The sequence below is a fragment of the Cyphomyrmex costatus genome, unplaced genomic scaffold, assembly GCF_001594065.2.
Source record: "Cyphomyrmex costatus isolate MS0001 unplaced genomic scaffold, Ccosl1.0 scaffold14, whole genome shotgun sequence".
Taxonomy (NCBI): Eukaryota; Metazoa; Arthropoda; class Insecta; order Hymenoptera; family Formicidae; genus Cyphomyrmex; species Cyphomyrmex costatus.
In genome coordinates, this window is record NW_017275390.1 from 1,612,227 (window position 1) to 1,637,102 (window position 24,876).

At 32.8% G+C, this 24,876-nt stretch overlaps 1 protein-coding gene across 1 annotated transcript in view; it reads right to left on the bottom strand.

Annotated features, from left to right (window-relative positions):
• Nucleotides 1–21,126, bottom strand: part of LOC108783031 (carcinine transporter) — a 38,386-nt gene extending 17,260 nt beyond the window's left edge. The window contains exon 1 of the mRNA XM_018551462.1: nucleotides 21,086–21,126. The gene's annotated coding sequence lies outside the window, so the exon portion shown is untranslated. The remainder of the gene's footprint in view (nucleotides 1–21,085) is intronic.
• Between the last annotated feature and the right edge of the window lie 3,750 nt (nucleotides 21,127–24,876).

Below are 24,876 nucleotides of genomic sequence, written 5' to 3' on the forward strand. Positions count from 1 at the left end.
GTGGCAAAAACCAAGCAAAGTCTGCTGACATAATCTGACAGAAGATTGCGGGCAGATTGCGAGCAGAGCCTACTAACAGAAGTTGACAGATTGGCAGCAGAAACCGCGCAAAGTCTGCACTTAGCCATTTAAAATTTAAATGCCCATTCGAACCGCGTATGCGCTTCTCTCTCTCTCTCTCTCTCTCTCTCTCTCTACTATATATATATGTATAAACGATTATATATAGTTATACATAATTATGTGTATATGTACTGGTGTAAAAACTAATCAATACAGTTTTATTTTTTGTTGCCAAAATATTAATTTGATTAACTTCACATTTCAATATGCACATGAGAAAATTTTAAAATAGTCAAAAATTTTCGGAGATTCAGAAAGCACATCCCGAAAGAACTTGAGGAATCTCTATAGAAGAGTTATCTATTCGATTTGCATAAATCAATTCTTATAAAAACTTCTAAACGTTTTCTTCTTATGAAAAGTAAGTTCATCTCGTGGCGGGACCGTGTATGAAAGTGACAAATCTTGCGCGGTTTCTGCTACCAATCTGCTAGCGAAACACGTCAGCAGACGTTGTCAGTAGTTCGGCAGCAGTTCGCTGACAATATCTGATAATACAGATTCTGTCTACAATTTGTTGCCAATCTGCAATCAAAAATTGTCACTAGACTCTGGCTCCAAATCTGTTTCCGCAAGCTTGACTATCAGGGTAATTATGACGTGATGGAATTTAGACATTAGATTCGGTTTCAGATCTTTAATATATATATAAGACTTTAATATATGTATAAGAATATCATAATCTCCCCTTTCTCTCTTTCATCTCCGGACTAAACATTAAGACCCAGTTTCACAATGCATGGTTAATTCTTAACCGAGGTTTAACTTATTCTTTATCTGTTTCTTATAATTCTAATTGGAAAGATAGAGATGAGAGATAAGTTTAACCTCGGTTAAGAATTAACTGTGAATTGTGAAACTGGATCTAACTCTTGATTTGTATGTCTACATTATCTTTGAATCTCTAACAAAATATGAGAAAGCCTGTTTTATTGAAATACCAGAGAAGTGAATCTTAAATTTATGAAAAAATGTATCTACTGTCAAAAAATATTCGGTTATAGTAACATCTATATAATAAATAAATTATATATACAATATAATACAGGGAGGAGCATTTAAAACAGATCACCTGAATAACTCGCTTGTTTTTGACAATAGAAGAAAAAGTGTCAAACAAAAGTTGCTTGGTTTCGAGGGGCACATAATGTGATGTCAATAATTGTTTTTTTGGTGGAGGCGCTAAAAAGATATGAAGGTCACTTCCACTTTTTTAAATGGAATTATGTAATTTTTTTTAGATAACGTGATTCCTCTAATTATTTTGCATATAAAAGTATTAAGGTAGAGATACCAAAAAACCAATAATTTTCGAGATATTTTACACTTTATTTTGGTACATATTGACACACAATGTTAAATAACTCGTAAACTGTTGACTTTTTGATTATCGTACCTTAATACTTTTGTGAACAGAATAATGAGATAAATGAAATGGTGTAAAGAAAACACATAGTTGCGTATTTAAAAAATTATCCATTTTGTATACATATTTTTTTTAAAGCAACTATGTGTTTTCTTTACACCATTTGATTTATCTCATTATTCTGTTCACAAAAGTATTAAGGCACGATAATCAAAAAGTCAACAGTTTACGAGTTATTTAACATTTTGTGTCAATATGTATCAAAATAAAGTGTAAAATATCTCGAAAATTATTGGTTTTTTGGTATCTCTACCTTAATACTTTTATATGCAAAATAATTAGAGGAATCACGTTATCTAAAAAAAATTACATAATTCCATTTAAAAAAGTGGAGGTGACCTTCATATCTTTTTAACGCCTCCACCAAAAAAACAATTATTGACATCACATTATGTGCCCCTCGAAACCAAGCAACTTTTGTTTGACACTTTTTCTTCTATTGTCAAAAACAAGCGAGTTATTCAGGTGACCTGTTTTAAATGCCTCTCCCTGTATATATAATGTATATATCCATATAAATGATATTAAATCAGTAAGCTTTTTCATTGTCTAATGGATTTTTTTTATTTGCCTTCAGAATCAATGATCTTGATGTGGCTTAGAAAAATTTGATCAATATAAAATGCGCCTTTACGAGCGATTTCACTTATTTTTCATGGTAAAACAGGTTTTTTCTGTCAATATATTCGACGATTAAATCTTCCATGTAAATTAAAAAATTAATTTTTCATACTTTTGACATTCTAAATTAAATGATTGTATGTCAATGTACATATTGAATAGATGTCCAAGGCGCGAAGAAAATTCTTAAGTGTCAGTAAGGCCACCCGACGGTTCCATAAAAATATTAACATATCGCTGGCAAAAAATCGGATCAAGGTTAGCTATAGTCGGTCATGTATAATAATAAAGACTTTGGGTTAATTCATTTTTTTATCTGTCAATTTGACTGTTTACCTAAACCCACACGTTGTCTTAGAACATTTATTTTTATCGTTTCTTGTATTCTGTATAACTTTTAACGACGGTATCGGTATTGTTATTATTATTGCGCAAGTAAATATAGTAAAAAAACGGCATAACAACGTCAATACAGGGTGTCACAAAATTTTTGACACTGCTTGTGAGCAAGTAGAGCTGACTAAACTGAGTCAAAGAGTCCTCTACCATTTGGCAACTTTATAATTTTTTAAATTACCTAATAAGCAGAATATTTAAAATCGACACACGAAACAATTTTAAGATATTTTTAAGAGTTTTTTTAAAGAATCTTTAAGACATTTTATAAAGAATTCTGAAAGATATCATAAAGTTATCTAATGCATCTAATTATTTTGCATTTTACTCTTTTATTCGATAATGTATGTACATATGTATTTTTTTTTTTAGAAATTAATATTTCATTAATTACTGTAAAAACTGTAAAATGATAAAAGACTTTTTGACTCAGTTTAATTTGGTTTATCTGTCTACAAACGATGTGTCAAAAAGGTGTTTGAGACATCATGTATAATGATAACAAATTGTCGTTAAAAGTTACAGAATATATGTATTTTGTAACTTTTAAGTGTGTCGTTATCGTCATATTGTTATTGCATACATATTATACAAGGTATCTTAGTCCAACTTATCCAATAAATATCTTGAAAATATGGAAGATATGGAAACATGTTTTAGATGAAAATAGACAATTTTGAGAGAAACATATTTTAGTCACATTGTTTTTTTCTAGATAGAAGTGCCAAAAATATATAATCATCTTCATTTTTTAAAATGGATTTTTTTATATAATCTGATTCCTCTAATTATTCTGCATATAAAAATATTAAGATAGAGATATCAAAAAATTAATAATTTGCGAAGTATTTTATATCTTATTCTGACACTATTGACATGAAATATTAAATATCTCGTAAAGCTATTACTTTTTTGATAATCGTACTTTAATACTTTTTTAAAAAATGAGATGAATTAATTGGTGTAAAGAAAACACATATCTGCTTTAAAAAATATATGTACGCAAAATAGATATTTTTTTAAATAAACGACTATGTGTTTTCATCGAAACGTATCTTCTATATTTTTCGAGATATTTATTTAGGTAAATTAAAATAGGACTGTATATGATAAATATATCTATATGATAAAAACTGAACGGAACAATAATGAATTGTTGTAAATAGTTATAAAATATAAATATTGAAGCAGCATTGCTGGTTATATCATATATATTAAAAATTTCTTTGTGATACATATAATTGCATGTATCAAATAGTTAAAACACATTTTCAAAGTGCTCAGAGAACGTTAATTATCATTAGTTAACAAAATAGCTTATGTCAGAGACTCGATCGAGATTATTTGACTTAATCTATGTGTATAATTTACAATAGCAAAGTATGATTATCAATTCATTCAATAATGACATTTTCGACTTAACCCACCACAAGGAAAGCAATTAACAAACAGACAAGTAAACTATAATTTATTAGCGGATTTAGATAGCAACAATATGAGAACGTCTTTGTGCATGACAGTATTATGCAATTAATTTCGCCCAAGAGTATTAAAAGATTGTATTGCACGGTGAATGGCATTCATAACATTTCACAAAGTACATGGCATATTAATTAACCACAACAAACTTAGTTTTAACAACGAGGATAGAACAACCGATTTTTCTTTAGAAATAAAATTAAAACAAATGGCAGTTTATAGCTCATCAGAGAGAAAGCGTTTAATTCTTACAATAATTAAAAGAAATCACAAATTCAATTTATATCTCTCTACGAAACAATTAATTTAAATAAATAATATTAAATTTCTTTATAAAGTAACGCAATCAGCATAAAATATTTAAAAAATATTTATTTAACGTAAAAAGGTTAAATAAACGTATAAAAAACGTTTTCTAAATGTTGTGTGATGATTGAGAAATTAATGTCAGTCTTTCTTTTGCAAAATTTTTCAAGAGCTGTACTTCAAAAATTCAAAGTCACACATTTCGTTGAATGTTTCGATCCGTTGCTAATTGCATTACAAATCACGACGTCGTGCAAAAAATCAGGAATAGCAATGCAATAAAGTATGGATACATTCGCGTATACATTGACGATTAAAGTCAATGTCAGCTATCGGTCGGATCGATCGAAATGAAGGAGCGCGATCTTTCGAGCGGGGTTTTTCTTTTTTGCCGAATCTAGGAAACGTATCGCAGCCTTTACAAATAAAATATAACGCAGTTCGGAAACGCGCCTAAGAACCGTTCGATTGCGAAAGAAATACGAATACACGGTGTTATCTCAATTTTATAAGCTCGGTAATAGATGCTTCACGGCAAAGTTGCGCAAATTAACATTTTAAGATACAATCGTCGTTAACAATAGATCCATCTATTTTGGAATAGATGGATCTATTGTTTCGATCTATTGATCCGAGTATATAAAATCGGCAAAATGAGGCAATACATCTCATTGAGATATCGATTGAATATCGTCTCGAACGGTGACTAGCATTCTATCATTTATCTCCGACAGAGGTTTTCAAGAAAATTTTCCGATCTTAATTACCAAGCACTCCGATGGCATATGATATGCGGCAACCGGGCATCCGTTTTTCTTGGCGTTTTTCTTAAGCACTGACGCGTATTATTAAATTTCTATGGCATGATAAACTTTGCGCGTCGATGTATTGACACATATCACAAAATAATTAAGCGTCACGAGAAACAGATATTACATTTCAAAGATTATTTCTACATTTTTCAGACTAATTAGCTCTAGAATATAGCTCTTCATTTATCCGATCGATACAATAATGAGGACTATTTTCTTATTTTTAGCTTGGCAGTCGTGCGTTCCACGTGACCTAATCTAATCCTCGCTCCTACTCCTTTAGTTCACTCCTTTAGGAAGTCCTTGGAAATGTCAATGCGGTCACGCTCAGGTGGTTTAGTCGATAATAGATAGAATCTACTTGGTCTGAAAAACTGAATTGATTATTTCATCATCGATATTGTGCTCTAATATAATCACTATTTTTTATATCCTGTCATCAGTTCTATTGTGTTTTTATAATATTGGAAACTGAGGTTTATATCCTATTACATATTTTTATGAATAATTTCTATAATGACGATAATAATTCTTTCGTCTTTATTAAACAGAGTATAAAAGCAATAACTTCAAAATACGTTATGATAAAAACTCGCTAATACCTAATTAGCTATCCAATTAACATTTTTTATCGAAAATGTTTCATCATTATAAATATTACATATATTGTGTTTTATGACGTGATGTTCGTAGAAATGATCATCAGACCTGAAAACAACTCAATTGTATTTCAGAACTACCAAAGAATATTTTTTATATTTAATGTGTGTAATCTCATCGCTCTGAAAATTATTACTGAATTGTAAGATTTGAGTAAATACGTCTTTATCGTAGAAAAACTGGACCTAAATAATATTTAACAAATTAAAATGTATTTTATTTATATACATAATAATAGAAAAGTTGCTTTTTCTAAAATCGATATATAAAATTACATTAGTCTGTGAATTAAAACCTTGGAATCATTACCTAGTGAAATAATTTAATATAAAGTTGAAGTACGGAATTCGAAAATCAGATTCATTTATTGCTATTACGTAGGAAATTTTAACAAAATTCCAATAATTGTGTAATATTACATGTGAATTTTAGTAGAAATATTATGTATAATTAAACATAAAATACATACTTAATATTTGAAAATTATTTTTGAACATTTTAATATATTTTGAATATCAGTTTTAAAAAACAGTCTGTTTTATATATATATATATATAGAGTTCGAAAAAATCTTAAAATAAAATACAGGCTAAAAGTAAAACAAACGCAAAATATTGGAAATAATAGATACCGTATTCAAGCAATTCACAAATCACTTATTTCTCATTTAATTTCGTATATAAATATTCTAATAAATCAGTAAATACTGTTATAAATAGAAATGCCAATATTATTCATCGTCTTTGTGATTTTATTATGTGTCATTATTATTTCTAGACTTTTAAATTTAGTATGATGTCAATACCTCAAAAACATTAAAATGATAAATTCATCGCAGATTAGAATTATGTTTCAAAATCAAACACATCTCAGTTTTAGTTCCATTTCCTTTTTTATATTCTATTAAAATATGTATAAAAATATCAATACATATATATCCACTAAATGCATCTCTCTATCTCTCATTTTTCTCTTTCACACAAATAAAACTTTTAAGTTTTTAACAATTGTGAGATACCGTCACTTTGTCGCGAAGCCGTGGATTTCTTGGCGATTTCATGTCATTGCATTCAAATGAATTCAAATGCATCATCAATAATTCATTAAGCGACCTGTCAAGGGCAAGAATCTCGTGTACGCGAGAAGGTGATTCACGGTGTGAACGCAAGGAGTAAATTGAACTCGTGAAACTGCAGCCAGGCGGCAATGGCAAGGTAAACACCCGATCGATAGCTCTTACAAGCGCTCGCCTTCTGTGCGGCAGTTTCCATGAGGAAGAAGTCTCATGCGTACTCACGCCTCTGCGTACTGAAGAGACTCGTTTCTTCAAGACGATTACAAAAGGTTGCGGTTTTGTCGGGCGTTCTACCGTGACACCTGTTAAATTACCTAACGAATGCAGAAAGACATGAGAAGCTTCATCACAAACAGAACCTTTCTCGACGTGAGAAAACGTCAAATCTGCGGAACCAGGATAAACTCGAGATAAGGACCATCGTGGGCTGCGATAAACGACGTGGATGTGTCGGATGCGAAAATCATCGTTAATCTCGCATGTTACGCTGAGATTTGCGGCGAATAAATGCTCTTCTTGTCATTGGTGAATCTAGAAATTTGTCAAGGAATCATTGACTCACTACAGAAAAATTTCTTTTAGGTCAAATATGAAAAAATAGAACATTGAATTATTATTTAAATTATTATATTAAAAAAGTGTATTATTTAAATATATAGATACAAAATATAAAATTATATATGAATTATATTTTATTTAAAATTACATTAACGCAAAAAAGAATAAGATGATTGAATTTATGTTTTTTATATGCAGGAGTTCTCAAATTAATAAATATTTTTGGAACATCAAAATTGTGATTAAGCGTTTTAGAAATATTTAAAACATATTTACAATATTTTGCTAATATTTTTAAAAAAGGAGAGAGTCAAGCTTCCATGTTGTTCTTGTACTCCTTGTTCTTACGAGAATCTTCCCATCGAAATATCGCGAGTTCCATCGTTGCGTCATTCAGAAGTTCCACACCGCGCGCAATATTGTTCATCAATTAAAATTAATGACTACAGAAAAGAGAATCGCAACGTAGTTTTTTGTCGTTAATGATAGAGGTGTTGATGTGCCGCCGCGCCCGTTTCGTGCGCATGAATTTTTTTCTCTCCTCCGGTAAGCCGACCGCGAATTATGCGTTCCGCGCAACAAAATAAATCATCTGCATCATAGATGACTTTCGATAAAAATCGCGACAACTCTGACTTCGGACACAGGAAGGCCGTAGTTTCTCGAATCGCCTATCGATCGACATATCACGAGAGGAAAACCGTTTCTTTCGAGTCTGTGCGAATTTCTCTTCGATGCATTCTTATTCGACGGAGATACTTGATGAATTTTCAATTGCTTCTTTTTTATTTTTCTTGCGTTTGTCGACAAGCTGATTGTATCAATTGAATATTTTACAGTACAGTTTATGTGAAATGCTTCATGATATAAATGATATAATTGTTTATTATCCTTGCACAAGGGCAATGCTAATGTTCTCTGTATTTATTCCGATTTTAGTACAGAATAACAAAAAAGCTTGGTTATATAATTTTGTGTTTATAAAATCATTACCTCTATTTATAAAATTATTATTGATAGCCAGCATTATTTGTTGTTATTTTGATATCAAAATGACAACTGATAACATCAGTTTGCTATTTTGTGACATATATTTTTAAATAATAAAGACATATTTGAAATGTTAGATTTATTTTATTAAATATCAAAAAGACTCTGCACCAAAAAATTTTTATCGGTTGGTGAACTGAAGACCGCCCTATTGGCTATCTGGAAGAATTTATTCATGGAAAAATCATCGTTGATGCATTTTTGAAGCGCTTTAAAGATTGTATCAAAATTAAAAATATTTTTTATATTTATAATAAGTTATAACTAACACATTCCAGAATTTTTTTTATAAATATATATTATATATATTAAATATATATTATAATAATTTGATAAACACAAAACTTCGTAACAAATTTTTTTTGTATATATTATCGAAGCAAGTACTACGTCTTTTTTCCTTAGTTTTTGTATCAATTAAAATTGGGAAAAACCGATGATACAGATATTTCTCATCGATCTATTAGTATCAAATCTTCGTAATTACCATGTAGTATAACGAAATGTTAAATACAACAGAACCAATAAATAGAACTGATCATATCATTATTAGTCGTATGACATGGCTGATGAAACGGATAGACGAAACAGACGTAGTGGTACAAAAAATGGGAGCCTTATGCCTGCCACGTATACCAAGTTACAGGCTAGTTTCCGCGGACACACCTCCTAACAGTCTCTCGTCATCATAAAAATATTCACATTTATTTATTCTCATTATGCAATGGCATGAAAAAGTCACCTATCAGAATATAGAGATAGTCAGATATCTAGTTATAGACGCACCCATGCAACCGCGAAACGCGCAAATTCAAGATCGATCGCTTTGCCATGTTACGAGATGTCGATGTATCGGCAATTATTCACGGTCGAATTGTTTTTCATGCGTCATCTCGATGCAGTATGCACAAAATAACGCGATTAATCTACTATTGCTTTCGTACCAGGTCCATTTTTATAAATTATTTCTGACTGATGTCTCGAAAAGAACTATTATATTTAATGAAACTTATTGTTAATGAGAGACAGAGAAGACACGATGTGAAGCTAGGAACATAAAAGAACTTAAAACAATAAAACGTAAGCGAATTGGTCAGTCACAATAGAGAACGTACATTGGCCAATCACGATAGGGAACAGTGGAGAATTCTCTGTGATTCTCAGAGAATTCTCTGTGATTGCCAATTTGGTGGAAAGGCTTCTGAAAATTATTTCTAAATTACCAAAAATTGAAGGAGATGCTTCATTTGGTGAATACTGGAGAATTGCTAATGTGGAAATAATTGTCATACCATATAACGCTTTATCATATAACTCATAACTGTCATATACAGGATGTCCCATTTGAAACAGGAAACGTGAATAACTCGTCATTTTGGGGTCAAAATAGCATTTTACTTCATTTTCCCTGCGGTAACTCCTTTAGATGAAATGTATTCTTGTATATAATTTTCGGCTAATTTTGAGCGTAATTGAAGGTCAAAGTCTGTTTGTTTAAATACTATTTTATCCGCCAATAGCGTGCATTAGAAATTTTATAAAAACCGTTTTCGACGTGTAAATATTAATTTAAAAGAAAATAACAGCGAATTTTTTTGTATTTTCTCCATGTCAACCACCATATTTAATTTTCTGATGGTCAAAACGTAATTTTGACTTCGGAATCTGAAAGAGCAGGTCCCAAATACCCTCACAATGAAGTATCATTAAAATATCCAGTCATTTAGTAATTGAATTCTTACGTTGAATTTAAGGAAAAAATTCTGGACATTCAGGCGTTAATGGGTTAACAGAACATTTAGGTAATTGTAAGTTTATTAGTACATGCATTATTTCTGTTCAACCTGTAATGTTGATAAAAGATTAACATTTATTATTAAAACGTTGAAAAAAAAAAAGCAAAAGTAAATGTTGTATGATTACAATCACTGATCTCTATTACAATTTTGTAAGTTCTTAGAATTTTAATAGTAATCGTTATTTGTTTTTGTTTTCTTTTTTCTTTTTTTTCTTTTTCATGTAATTTTCATTATAATTGTTTATTGCAAACTGCGTGTATTGACTGTGAGATTCACATTGTGTTTTTCATCAGTAAAATGACGGTAATTTTGAACATCTCCTACAATGATTGTACCATATACCTTCATTCACAGATGTGCAATTTTCATTATTTTCTGTTAAAAAGTCAACCGGATGTAATAAGGTAATAAATAGATATTTAAAACACTTTATTCATACATTTTTTCAAAATTTTTAACCCCTTAACACCTGAATACCGTAAAATAGATGTTTTCAGGTCTGCTGTACACGATAGAACGGTTTAAAAAAAGCGTAAAATGTTAATTTGTACTGTTTTTGTACACATTTGTTTTTTCACGTTTTCACGCGATTTTTTTTTTCCGAATACCGACCGTTTTTATATCGAAATAATTGCTTCTTTCTAGTAAAAACTATTAAAAACGTGGCATTAGTACTTGTATATTGAAAATATTCAGGTAGATTTTTTTTTTAAATTTTCTTATTCAATATGGCAGCCGTCGAACAGCAACAACTCAATATCTCTTTCGTGCAACTGTTATCACAGTTGTTTAGTTTATTTTACTCAAATGGCATTCTATTATTCATAAAACTCTACAACGAGGGATTTCTAAGAGCACTGATTACAACTATGCTTACAGATTGGAAAATTCAAAATGGCAAAATGGCAAAAATGGCCTATACTATTACAGTCAAAATTTTGTAAAACTTAACTTTTTCAGGGGGTGGTCGATAGTAAGGGGTTTTCATGGTTCCATTTAAAAAAACATACATTGACCTTCAATTATACTCAAAATTGACATCAAGGTCAAATTGAAGGTGACCATCTTGTGGCCCCTTTCGAGCTCTACAACTTTAGCCGAGAATAAATTTCATCTAAAGGAGTTACCGTAGGGAAAATGAAGTAAAATGCTATTTTGACCCCAAAATTACCTTTAAGTGAACTTGAAGAGGTAACATGGTGACATAATCTGACGTAAAATCGTTCGTTCTTTTCATTTCTGGAGCAAAAAATGGGAGGTTCCATTTAAAAAAACATACATTGACCTTCAATTATACTCAAAATTGACGTCAAGATCAAATTGAAGGTCACCATCTTGTGGCTCCCTTCGAACCTTACAACTTTTATCTAAACACTATTTTTTTGCTTCTCCATTTCCTGAAGAGTTATTCACGTTTCTTGTTTCAAATGGGACACCCTGTATATAACTGTCATATATTGAAGATAGCTTGAATAAAGCGTACGACGATTTTTCTATTGAATACAAAATTTTGAAGTAAATATGTTCTTTATATATTAGGTCTACAAGTTTGCTCCCGCCGTTTTCATATAGATAGTTTTATACCTGTAAAAACGGCGGGAGCAAACTTGTAGACCTAATATTTAATTAGAAATCTTACGCACTAATTACCGCGTCTTCAACGGCCCTTTAATCTTAAATTCCTTTTCTATATTAAATTATTACATCCTTATTTGTTAGTCAATGTTAAACAAAGATAAAATAATTCACTGTATTACACTATATCGTGTGTATCTCTTGCTGTACGTGTCTCTTATTTTATTGTGTTATACTACTGTCATCTGTATCTCTTACTGTGTCTCTTACTTTACTGTGTTACACTGTGTCTCTTACTAGAAAGAATTCTTAATAAAAAAAAAGAAAGAACCATCTGACTCGGACAGACTAAACTGTCACACGCGAGGGATTTTATTTGTCTGCTTTAGCAGCATACGAGGACGGTAGTATTCGTGCAAACGTTCAATTGAAATTAATGACGTTCGTCGATTGAAATTGACGTCCTCACTGATATAACAATGGTTTAATATAACGAGCACGATAATAATAATAATAATAATAATTTCGAAAGCACGTGCTTGTCTGCGTGATGGCCCGCGCACGCTCTCGACGGTCTTGCGTTTCGACGGCGCGGCGGCGGGGTTATATTTTCGCGTCAATATTCTCTCAAAATGAAAACATATCGGAGCATGTGGAAGCAAAACGCGCGCGTCGTATGTATTATCGGTCGTTCGATCGATTACCTTTCGTACGCCCCAATTTTTTCCTTCTTCCTTCGCTATATTTTCAATCGGACGATAAGGGAGGGGGGAGAGGGCAGAGGACAAATAGGCGCTTGGGGGATGTTGCGAGAGAAATCAGGTTGCGGAAAAATCATGGCCTCGGGAACCGAGATTGGGGTCGTTGTTATTTCGCTGATACACAAAAGCCGCGTCACGCGGATGCACTATCTCGCCGGTTCGTTTTCTATCCGTTCGAGAATCACTTTCTGGATCCTCGCGTGATCGCTGAGGCTCGCGAAAGCTCGGCTCGGTTCAATCAGCGGTATCGATCTAAAGAGTTTGACGCGATAATGCAGTGAGTCGTGTGAGAGACATTTGTAAGGATCGACCTTTATTTATTTCACTCCACGTGGCACCGAGAGCTTCGGCCAATTTATTGTTAGCCTTTTCCTTGAGGAACACACAAATCTCGATGAGCCCGATTGCGTATAAATCGAATGTGTACGCTTGCCAACAGCACTAGAAAATCCACCAAATATATATAGATATATTTTTGTTAAAGACTTCTAGATACAAAAAAAAATAGATTTTATGGTATTATTATATCTAAAGCAATTTCAAATTAGATAACTATTTTAGCGACAGATATATTTAATAGGAGTCAAAACCTCTTGTTGTTAGCGAATATCAGTTTAATTTATTAAATTATGCACCTTGAACGTTTCGAGTCATCTTCAGCAATTATTTACAATATGAAGCAACGATCATAATAATTGCATTGAACAAAATAATGGAATTTGTTCCATATAGACAATCACAGTTATTGTGAGGTAAGCTTCATACTCATCTAGTTAGAAAGCTTAGCGGTCATAAAGCATAGAGCTCATAAAATTAGATTAGTCTTCACATTAAGATAAAAATTACATCGTATAAAATTCGTGTATTTTACAATAGATATAAATTTGTCGTTAAAAATTAAAATGAGTAATAAAAATAAATCCGTATATCTTGTTAGTTAGATACAAACATTTTTGTTACTCATTTCAATTTTTAACGACAAATTTATACCTATTGTAAAATACACGAATCTTATACGATGTAAATTTTATCTTAATGTGAAGACGTCTAATTTTGTGAGGTGTATGCTTTATGACCACTAAACTTTCTAACTAGATGAGTATGAAGCTTACCTCACAATAACTACAGATTGTCTACATGGAACAAATACCATTACTTTGTTCAATGCAATTATTATAATAGTTGCTGAAGATAACACGAAACGTTCAAGGTTTTTGTAATTTAATATATTAAACTGATATTTGCTAACAAATAACGGTTTGACTCCTATTACCTGTCACTAACAGTTATCTAATTTGAAATTGCTTTTTATCTTGAGAAGTGAATTATAAAATTCATTAGTTTTATATATTTTACATTTTCCAATTCTCTTTATTATCATCTTCTAATCTCTTTTTGTGTTAATATATAATAATTTAAAATAAAAAACGTTTTATGAATTATAAATTTAAATAACGTATTATTTATAATTACTTTTTTAATGCAACAATTGAAATAATAACTTAATATTCTATATTTTTCTATATTGAACTTTAAAAAAAAATTGCTCGTAGCTCGCTAATGCGGTTTCTCTCCCTTGATAAATTTCTGGATCCATCAATGGCAAACGAACATCGAGGGTTTTCTGAAATTTTCGGAGCGCTCGATCAATTTTGCAAGTCGACAGTTCAGTAAATTTTATTAGTGCGACGTTGATGTGTGCGTAGAGACATTTAATGCGAAATAAATCTGCTTGCATCTCGAATACTGAATAGCAGCGCGAAGTTAATTAAAATTCTGAGGCGAATATAATTAGTATCCTCTAACTTTATGTAACATTCTCGGAAAATACGTTGTCACCGCAATAATACAAAAACTGAGATTCTAATTTTACAATTCCTTACGAAGGGGGAAAAAAGGTGCGACTTTTTTTCCTCGCGATTCTTCAGAATCGCGGAAACGCATCAGTAAGAATGACGTGTGTTAACACTGAAATCGTAGTTATTCGTGATCGCTTTCTTTTTCCTCTCTATAGAATACAAACATAATTTTCTGTACGGTGTAGCGAGATATTGTTCGCGTCGAAGCAAACAAGATAATGAATGGCGAGTGATAAAAATAACGTTAATAAAGATGTTATTGAGGAATCGCTACTATATATACATACTTTTCATAAATACAATTGTCAATAAACAAGCTCGAGTTTGCGATAATGCGCGCGATAAGGCTAATAACCACAATTTTACTTAAAGCAATCCATACATTACAGATCCCTCTTTCCAGATGTGTGTGCGTGTGTGTATATATTAAACATCGTAAAGACGTTCTAAAGATATGCTCTGCAGGATGTTTCGGATAAATTATGTGCACTGAGAGAAAAATATAGTTACAGTTACTATAATTTAAGTATAATTTATATCCGCAATAATAATCCTTTGGGATAACTATATACATTGATAATTGTTTTAATTAAAATATAATAAATTTTGTTATTAATAATAGTCATGTCATACACACTGCTTGAACATTTTTAATTTTTTTTACATATTTTTAGTCGTTATTATTACATGCATAATAATAAGAAAATAGTTACATTCGTTAAAATTGTGATTGCATTATTGGAACAATGCTTATTTTATTTACCATTCATATGTTTTGATATTTTTTTATATTAATACGCGAAATTATAATATCATAATTTATAATTTTTCCATGTTTGAGAAAAATATACATGTAGTATATAATTATTATTCCTAACGTGTTATAGCAACAACCATAAAAATAGAACTCCTAATTATAATTATTTTACCATCTTAATTATCATCACAAATACTAAATACTTTTCTCTTAAGCCTACGGCACACGGTGCTTGTTTTCCTGCTGGATTGCTAGCTGGATTAGAATCTTGCCACCGTATTGGCTGCGGTGCTGAAAGTGCCAATATCGCAGCCAATCCAATGGTAAGAATCTGATCTAGCTAGCAATCCAGCAAGAAAACAAGCACCGTGTGCCGCTGGTTTTAGTGTGAGAAGTCGTTTGGAAAGTATTTGACCATTCCGTCATAATATTACGTGCACGTAATATCATGATATCACGTGTCTTTATAAAAGACGGAAATATTTCTGCCACTAAAATACACCGATTAAATTAACGTTATTGATTCCCAGAGCTTGTGCCATCAATGCCTAATAAAATTATGCGTATCACGTTGTTGGGCTAAATATAACGGACTGTTAATTTCTTCGCTGCTACGCGATAAAACATAACGAGAATAAATCACGTCAATCGCGCTTGGTTTGCCGTATAATTATCGACGCGTGAAATAATTTTAATTTCATCCGTGTCGCGAATGTCACTCGGTGACTGTCAACCACGTGCGCGGACGTTGTCGCGGTTTTGCATCGCGGTGTCTTCTTCCCCGTTGACAGCAACGACCGACGATCATCCTGACAATTGTACCATATCCTCTGTCAACGACACGACAGCTGTCTTTATCCGGAACAATTAGCGCGAATCATTTTCGCGCGTGCAATTTACATAGAACGTCAAAGTCGCGAAGGTCGCTATTTAAATGCGGAATGAAAGTTTCATAAGTGACGTCTAAAGATTGGCGTCAATTTAATCGGGAATCGATCGGCTCCATGAGTCGACAATCATCCGACGTCGACTAAAGTAAGTTTAAGCGCTTTTTAATTCACACCAACGTCACCGAGCGGAAATCAAACGATCGAATTCGTTTATAGCCTCTCCGTGGAGGCTGGCAAACGTTGGAGCGATTGATTTTAATCGGACAGTCGATAATAGGTACGTTCAAAGCAATATTCGCGAATTTCGATCCATTGCCTAGTTTGATGCACTGGCACGAATTTCTTTATTTGCGCTTACCGAGAATGCTTCACAACCGATCACGCTTCATCGAATAAACTGATGATAAATGTATGCTAGTGTTTGTGTGTATAATATATTCAAAAAATCCGATCGATGGTAGCTTTGTTTGCGATTTCCTTTCGTTTATCGCGCATTTCTGTATATAAAATGTAGAAATAATACAAATACCTACAAATATCGAAACCATACAAGTATCTCGTAAACCAGTGACGCATTATTTATTTTAAAATTATTCTAACATTTTGATAAACAATTTTTATTAATTATTACATGCGCATAGTTAATAAAATAAAAGTACTTGTAATTTCATCGCCGAACGTAAAAAAGATTAGTCCAACACAAAAAATCGTAGAATGCTTTCTTGTAAAAGTCAATGATATCTTCTTCATATTTTAGTTGATAAATTTGTTCAACATTTATCCAATTTTATTTTAATTTGAACTCGATTCATGTTAGAAAATAATATTAATGTTCGTAAATACATTTACAATACAATAAAAATTAATATATTTTGATTTTTTCGTATAACTATGATTATTATGCGTCAAAAGCGCTTTATAATTAGAAATATAATTGCTAAGAGCTGCTGTTTCGGAAAAAGAGATCAAAAGAAAGAGGGTGTATACGGAATGCTAAAAACAAAGGGAACGATACGATGGATGAGAACGACAGATTTCACTTAGCTGTAGGGCTTAATTACGCACCAACGCCGTTTTCGGGGTAGTTAAGGGATGGTGATGAATAACGTTTGACGGGAGGGTGGCAGAATTGTATCATGCTCAGCGAAGTTTTAATCGTGTCGCTCATTAAGGCCGGCAACTACACACGTCGTCGATCTCCACCCCGTTAATCTATTATAATTTAACGTTTCTCCCGACGGACGACGATGACGACGACGACGACGACGACGGCGATGACGTGAATATGAATGCGGCAATGGATGCGCCGACGCTCGGAGCAATTTGCTGGCGAAATGTTTATATAACATTCCGCTGACGAAAATTAATCGGCGAAGCAACATCAACGTCCCGTAAACAAACGGTCTTTGCAAGCAAAGTTAACGTAGCGAAAGTTTAAGAGACACAGATGCAGGGCGCGGAATCTATTTAATTATCGGGCGTTTCTCTCTTTTCGCGTTTTCTTGAGTTTGCGAGACATAGATTTATGGAAAAGAAAGAGGAGAGAAAGAAACTGCGATTGGTGTCGATTAATAAAGCCCGTATCAGACTAAGATATTGTGATGTTACGATAAGAGTCGTCTATTTCAATCACGATAGACTCGCTGCATCGTGATTGGCTGAAATAGAACCGGACAATCGTAATCGTACAAGCAGTACGCCTGATATGAGTTTAATAGCAAGATTGAGTAGATCATTTTCCGAAGTTAGCTGCAAACGGCCGCGATTCACGCGGATTCAGAGACTCGACTGCGAATGAAAATTGAATGAGGGAGGAAATCAAGTGGCATTCACACGATGAATTCTTCAGCGCGACGCTGCGCATCGGCCACGATGTTACGTGCAGGCGTTCGCTCCCCCGTATAGCGTGCGAGTATCGCGAATCCGATTAAGGTGCATTTTCCCCGGTGGATCGGCAGGTATAGACGCCTGCATTTCGATACTGCCGAAGCTGCGATTCCAGGCTAACTAGCTGGCGTGACACACGTACAGCTCGGCCGTACATTCGAACCGTTATGCAACCCAGTTTCAGAAGTTCAGGAGGGCGGACGAGGCACTCAAACGAGCGTTCGTCGGACAATGGTGCAACCCGAGCTACGTGGAGATTGCGATTAATCTTCTCAATTTATCCTACTTACCCTTCGCCCTCCCCCGCCTACTTGCCGTTCCGATCGACCGATGAAATACGCAAGACACTACGGCGAAAGGGGGAGGGAAAATCTAGCTGGTCTTCGAAATTGTTCTACGGGTATTATTCCGACTCACTTTTATCTGCATATTATGTAGTTTATAGTTTCAAAATAAGTTTTAATTAAATAAACACACAAATGGCGTCTTAATGTACTTTTGATGTGTACTAAAATCTTCTCTAATTATTAATTATTAGCCCTGCTGATCCGTTCGGATCTATTTGATCAAAATGTAATTAATATTTTCTTACTAACAGATATTTTATTTAAAAACTTTTTTTTAACATTTGATCTTCGTCTGTTAATTAAGATATTATTTCAGTAAAAATGTTTTACCTTTTAAAGCTTTTTAATCATATTGACTCCAATAATCAATATGATTGTATAATAAATTTGAATAAAGTAAGAAGGTTAAAATGATGTACAATGTCACAATATTGTGGAATGTCTCGAGGCTTCGAACGATTGATGTAATTAATTTTCTCATGATCTTCGTACTCTTCGTCGCAGTTCGTGTCGATCGCAATTAATCTTATCTATTTCGCCACGTGTTCGTAACAGTTGTAATAACGCGACGTCGGGTTTCAAATATTCTTTTATTTTTGTTATCTTGGTAATTTGTTCACAAAGGTCACAAGAACGATAACGCGTTTGGAAAATTCCCAATAACTCGTGAACTAATTCGCGATGTAACTGTTTAGTATAGCGTGCTTCAAAGTACATTTCGCAAATGTTTTTCTAAAAATTGATTCGTAGAGACATTGTTATTATTGTACGTAATTGTTTACATGAAAAAAATGATTTTGTTAAAATATGTATAAATTTAGCTAGATATAAGTCTGAAAATAATTTTGTCACATCAAAATAATTACGTAGGATGCTTAAATTGCTTGCTGAAATATCGAAACTTCTTGCAACATTTATACTCATGCTTTAGACTCCTACATAATTATTTTCAAGGGTCCGACAAAATTATTTTCAAATTTGTATCTAACTAAAATTTTTAATATTTCAAAATCGTGTTTTTCTGTGTAATGATTATTTGAATAACGATAAATATACTATTTATCGATAAATATATAATAACGATAAATATACTATTGCAATTTGAAAAATGCGCCAGCCGCCATATCGTATGAGGGGATCGCACTGTTGACATAAACGTAGCCATAAAGATTTTAAGTCTGCGCATTAGGCACAGATCTGATAAAGCAATGATTAAGAATGTAAGAACGATAATTAAAGAATGGAAAATTATAAGCCACTCGATCGTACACCACAAGCGCGTACACGCTAAGACTCAATTAGTAACACGGAGAGAACAATTTTACTGAAGTATTAAAAAATTTAGCCAGATATAAATCTGAAAAGAATTTTGTTAGACCATCAAAATGTTTAAATAATCCACTCAGACTAAATTTCTAGAATGTCAAAATTTTTTGACAATAGAATATCTGTAGGATCTTCAAACGATTTATGTAATTAATTTTCTTATAATATATTCTTTGTAGTCTTCATTTTTTACTTAAAATTTTTCAACATTCTAGAAATCAGTTTGAGTATTCCATCTAAAAATTTCAATGGTTTCACAAAATTAGTATCTATAGTTAAATTTTTAAATACTTCAGCACACAAAATCGTTCTCTTCACGAAGATATTTTCTCTATATGATTTGCCATTCTAATCGTTAGAAAGATTTTTAATTTTCAACGGGTTTTTTGCGTTTTTAATTGAAAATACACGACGCAAAATCAATAAATTACACATCTCGGAGATACCATATTGATGATTTGAACAGTAATTTAATTTCTTGTTGTCGCGAACACGAGATTTGAAACAGTTCCGCGTAAAGAAAAAAAATACCACTCGGTTGTCACGGTGACGGATGTCCTGTGAAATTGCAATTTGCACGCGTTTTCAACGAGCCACGCGTCAGATCTATCGAATAATACCCAGCGTAAACGTTACGCTTTATAAACGGACAGAGATTTTAAAATGCAGCTGAACGACGGCAACTATTGTTCGTTTAAACAAAATTCAAGTAAATTTCACTATCGTGGAGCCCCGCTGACATTCGAGGCATTGTTAAGAGATGATGAGCCTGAAATTTGTCGTTGGAGTTATCGCTCAAATAAAGATCAGGCTTCCGAGATACTGTCTGAGTACTAAATGTATGTTCTATAGAGTCATTAGTAAGCTTACATACTTCTTTATTACACGTCATAAATCTGTGCATCTTATTCCTATTTCCACCAATGTAGATTAACTTTAATCTCGATTCTACGTACTCTTCACCTTTTTCAAATTCTTACAATTAGAATGGAAAAAATGAAGAGATAGCTGAATCAAGATTAAAATTAAACTACGTTGGTAGAAACGAGGATAAGAATTACAATGAAAATGTTAACAATATACCTTTTAAAACTATAATATGAATACACAACAAATGTATCTTTTAAAACTGTAATATGAATAATTATTTTTTTCGATATGAATATACATCAAATAGGAGATATAAAGGTCTTAAACAGTAAAATTACAATAAAAAAAGATAAAGTGTAAGTTGAACCGAGATTAAAGTTAATCTACATTGGTAGAAACAAGCATTAAGTCGAAAAATTTTATCAGGCGAGATACGCGGTCGCGAATGTAAAAAAAAAAATAATTTCGCGCTGGTTTTTCCCGACCGATCGATCATTGATACACTTACTTCAAAATACGTCCGTCCTTTTAAGACAGCCTTATCTTCGGCAATGAAGAACGCATGGACAGGATCGTCACTGTCGTCAGCTTCGCTCATTGCCGGCTAGCCTTGCACTAAACAGTCATTTAGTTCGTTCGTCGTGATAACAAAATACTCACGAGCGAGTTGGTAGAACGCGTTTTAGAAGCCCTGCCAGATTCATCAGGGCACGCGCGGTACTCACGGCCGGCAATTCTTTGCCACTTTACCGCGACCCATTAACGATGCCCCTAGTTATTCTTCTGTGGAAATGCCGGATTTACGTAATCCTCCGCAAGAGAAGTAACTAACGCGCCAATTTTACGTCGGTTCCATTTGATTTCTCCTTTATTTAATTTTTTTCTATTATTTTTTAGAATTAACTATTGAAATTTCTTTGATTTTTAATTGAAAACGGATTTCAAACAAAGTGAATTTTTTTTTAGAATTTTGTCACAATGTAAAATTTGAAAATTGTTTTGTGTTATAAAAATAGAAAATATGGCGGAAAGTCACCAATAACTAAATATACATATAATATAATAAGTTTGGTAAACCTTTACAAAATGGGACCACCCTCCGATGACCTTGACCTTGACATATGCTGTCAAGGTCATGACCTTGAGTAATCTCCCACAGGTTTTAGCCGTCGCTCGTCCTTCGTTAAAAAGTTATTAACAATCATAGTTCTAAAATATACGTTTCATTTCTGCTATATACGTATGATATCAAGTACTATTCTACACCTTTCCCTGTTCAGAAACGTTAAACTTTCCACGCGAAGTAACCTTCACCCCCCCCCCCTGCACAGGGGCACACGACTTCTACGATTGTACTGTTGCTATGATAGTACTGTCGGGGCAGACCACTGTGACGGTGTAGGTGCGGGGGGTTGGCCGAAGGCCACTTCCTTGCACCCGCCCGTGTGTGTGTGTGTGTGTGTGTGTGAGTGTGTTCCATTCGTTATATAACGATTATGAGTCTATTACTTGATATTTTACACACACACACACACACACAGGCGGGTGCAAGGAGGTGGCCTTCGGCCACCCCACCGCACCCACACCGTCACAGAGGTCTGCCCCGACAATACTATCATAGCAACAGTACAATCGTAGAAGTCGTATGCCCCTGTGCAGGGGGGGGATGAAAGTTACTTCTCGTGGAAAGTTTAACGTTTCTGAACAGGGAAAAGTGTAGAATAGTACTCAATATCATACATGTATTATACATATTATACCTTAATTTTAAAATTGCAACAGTGCAATCATAGAAGTCGTACGCTCCTTGGAGGGGGGGGGGGGGGGGGGATTGATTGTTAATAACTTTTTAACGAAGGACGAGCGACGGTTAATACCTGCCAGAGGTTACTCAGGGTCATGACCTTGACAACATATGTCAAGGTCAAGGTCATCGGGAGGTGGTCCCCTTTTGTAAAGGTTTACCTTAAGTTTTCTTAAGAGATCCCCTTATTTCTTGGAAATTAACTATTACACTTTATTAATACTAAAAACATGATCTATTTAGATATTTAAAGAAAAACTCACAATTCATATAAATATGGCTCATTTTTATGTGAAATTAACAAAAAACAAATTTTATAAATGTAAAAATAAAATTTGTACAATTTTCTTTCGTAAATTACGTAGTTTAAATAATAACTGATTACATTATTGATAACGTTATAATGTTTCATAGTAGTTTGTAATATCCTCTAAATCAGTTTTCTTTATACACACATCTATATATTTTTAAATAATATAGCTTTAAATATAAAATAAGGGTAGGTGAAACTATAAGGGTCTGATGTCCGTATTCATAGTTAGATCTTGTAATTGAGGCTTCCTTTATCTTTAGATGCTCTGTAGCCAATAAAACAATTCGTAAAAAACCTGAAGATAAATTTAAGGAAACATTAAATATAAGATCTGACCATGAATACGAGTACAATAAATAATACGAGTAAGTTGTAACACTTATATAAAAAATATTCTAGACAAAATACACAAGCATAAGGAAAAGACAGAAGTTTGTAATATAAATAATTACACTGTCTCTTTTTTACGCTTGCGTATTTTGTTTATAACGTTTTATTATGTAAATGTTATAACTTATCCGTGTTTTTACCTCTATCTCCCCTACAGCGTAAACTAGTACACCTGTCTATAAGACACACCATAAGCTAACTTAATCTTAATAGTCTTGCGTTATAAGTGTCTTAAATAGTCTTATCAAAGATAAAAATAATTATATGTATTTTTGGAATAACCCTCAAGAAAGGAAATTGTGCGTTACATGTTTACGTCTTGCAGAACAGCATAAAGTATATGTATATGAATCAACAAAAATGTGTTTTATGTGGAAGTGAAAAGACACTAGAAAAAAATCAAGTGTATACGTTTACTTGTACGTACTTTGTACAGATAATTCCTGTGGCAGAAAAAGAATAGAAATATGTGGCATTACTACCTATTGTGTCAATTTCAGGGTTGGTCAGAATGGAGTTTTTTAAAAAGAACAAAACATTTAGCTTTTTTGTTTAATATAAACATATGATTTACGGACCATGTGGTGATTGGTGTTTGAAAGATGGAAAATTTACTAAACATTTTCCAAAAGCTTTTAAAAATGAAACAATAATGGATGAAGTTTATCTGGAGACACGATAGTGTCTCGGTGCTAAGCCAGGCGCAGCGACACTGTCGTGCATCCTTTACGCGAAACTGAGAATTTCGGGGGATTGAGATGATCAGATCTCAGTAACGGCTGAACCGATCATCTTCTATATACGCTCAATCGATAGAAAATACTTAAATTGTATAATAAAAGAGTGCTTTTATTTTTTTTTCTACGTGCTCTACGAGCGGAGATATCGCGACACAAAGTTCGAATCTGTAACTTTTCACATCCCCCGAAATTCTCTGATTCGCGTAAAGGCACGGCAGCGTCGGCACTACCGTGTCTCCAGATGTTTTATATATGTTTTAAACAGCTTTAGAAAAAAATCATGTTTAAAACAAAATAAAAGTTTTAAACATATATTTATATTTTATGTTATAGCCTTCCTGGTAACAAGCTGACGTCAAAATGCAGCTTGACGCCATATTGGATCGGCCGTTTTAAATTTCATACTTTTGACGAATTTCAGCGACCCCAAAAATCTCCTAACATATTTTACTTTTTAACATTTTCAACTTATATTTTAACTAATATGTTAAATCTACTTCTTACCTTTAAAGGATAGTTTTCACCTTTTAGAGTGAGCCGAGTACGTGTCAAATATTTTTCATAGTTCTACAAATTTGCAAAGTTTTATTAAAATCGGTGACTGACACCTCCGTAGGTTTACTTGTTTAGAGTTCATTGTTAGAAATTATGCAAGAGGTGTATAGACGGCTGAAAAGTATTTCTCAACTCGGGAAACATATGGTTCTATTTTTATGTAAGATTCGTATTCAGACTCAAAATATTATATATAAGAAAATAGCTGGGTTTCCATCAGAGTACAGGATACTTTTTTTGTGGGCCTGTGTTATTAATCACAATTACATTATACCGTGTAAAACGTAATTGGGGTACCATAATACTATTATATCACCTTTTCCTGTGCTAAAAATTAAAAAACAATAACGTTTTAAACACTTGTTTAAAAGAAAATGTTTTAAACAAAACAATCCTGGTCAATTTTAAAGTCCATTTTCCCTTGTGGAAAAGTATTACTGCGTAATAGTATTTTGAGATACTACTACACTACATTAATTATAGTATAATAGTGCGGA